Source organism: Phocoena phocoena, chromosome 8 (genome assembly GCF_963924675.1).
Source record: "Phocoena phocoena chromosome 8, mPhoPho1.1, whole genome shotgun sequence".
Lineage (NCBI taxonomy): Eukaryota > Metazoa > Chordata > Mammalia > Artiodactyla > Phocoenidae > Phocoena > Phocoena phocoena.
Genome location: NC_089226.1, coordinates 88,217,571 through 88,219,440, shown reverse-complemented (window position 1 = coordinate 88,219,440; position 1,870 = coordinate 88,217,571).

The window sequence follows — 1,870 nt, the reverse complement described above, 5'->3', positions numbered from 1 at the left end:
TGAAACATGTAAGAAAACAGAAATCATACCCCAGCTTGCTAGTTTTTCTGAAAAGTTTAAGAACAGGTAAAAAATATTAAAAGTCTGTTTCTAAATCCCAATTGTCTTCAGCTTTATGGATACTAACTAATTCATGAAAGAATCCAGCAACCTAGAAGAATTAAATTTTCCAGGGTCTCATCAGACATCAATATAAAACTGATTTTCTGTCGTTAAACTATTTATTGCCTGATTTCCAATGTCTAACTTGTTCCTAAACAGAACTGTAACCAGAATGATTTAAAAGTTGTTTCTCATCTGCTAAGTATTTTTCCATTCATTTGCTGTTCTTTCCCAAATCCACTAGGGAAAAGAAAAAAATGACACCCTAAACTTGAAGATGCCATTTCAATTACCTAAATTGAAGAGGCTGAACCAGGTAATCAAAAGATTCTCTGAACTCCTGCTTTCTTACAACTTCAGCTAACTCCAGCATTATTATCAACAATTTTCACCAGACATTAACAGAATTAGAAAGACTAGGTCATGCCCTCCCAATGTGGGACAGGTAGATGCTCAGAGTTACTACTACTATTTGTCTATTTTGTTATTATAAACATTCACTACCATTGGCCATAAAATTAGAGGTGCATGTGTGTGGTTTATAAAGGTTATAAGTAGTTGAAGATCTACTGGGTCTTTTTTTTGTTTGTTTTGTTTTGTTTTGTTTTGTTTTGTTTTTGCTGTACGTGGGCCTCTCACTGTTGTGGCCTCTCCCATTGCGGAGCACAGGCTCCGGACGCACAGGCTCAGCGGCCATGGCTCACGGGCCCAGCCTCTCCGCGGCATGTGGGATCCTCCCGGACCGGGGCACGAACCCGTGTCCCCTGCATTGGCAGGCGGACTCCCAACCACTGCGTCACCAGGGGAGCCCTACTGGGTCTTCTTTTAATAGATCTGTGAGAGATTCAAGGTGAGGTCATTATCGCAAAGATTTCTTTTGATGTGGGAAAGAAAAAAATGTGGGTGCTTATTCTTTAACTTTGTAAAGTGCAGGAACACAAAACTTGGCCATGTGAAGTTTATGTAGTCACTAGAGGAAGATTCTGTTCAATGTCAGCTTTTTAATAGCAGAAAGGAAATATTTTTCCAAGGGGAAATCACAAGATCTGTTTGGGAGCTCTAAGGTCATCTGGGAGACACCTCACAAGTTCTTTACTACCTAAAAATGTTAGGACTCAAAGGTCTCAGTCCCTTTCCCACTTTTATTATGGATGCATTTTGTTATATAAAAGAATTTAATATTCATCAACTGCCAACTATACCAACTAAGAACCAAGAGAAAGAAAAATATTGTGATACTTTACTGTTGATTTCATTTAAAAGCAGAATTAGCAATATAGAGAATAAGGGAGGAGGGGGGAGGAAGGATGAGAGGGAGGGAGGGACTAAAGAAGAAAGCAAAACTTATCAGAGACCAAACTCAGTGAAAGGTATGGCAAATGAAAGATGGCTTCATAATCTTTGACTTTCTCCTCCATTAACACATGGAGTCTACATCCCTTCCCTTGAATGTGGACTGACCCTCAAATACTTTAAGCAACTGAGTATGGTGGCTTCCCTTTTTTTCCTCTTGGGGTCCTGAGGTACCATGAAAGAAGTCCAGGCTAGTCTTCTGGAGACAGAGGTCATGTAGAGGGGAGCTGATGCACCTGATATGTGAGTGGAGAAGCCATCTTGGCTGCCAGCCTGCAGAAGATCCCAGCCCCAGCTGTCCTCTGACTGTAATCCCATGAAAGGTGATAAGCAAGAACTGTCCAGCTTAGTCTATTCAACCCACAGAACCATAAGAGATACTAACAAAGTATTGTTGAAACCATTAAAATTGAGA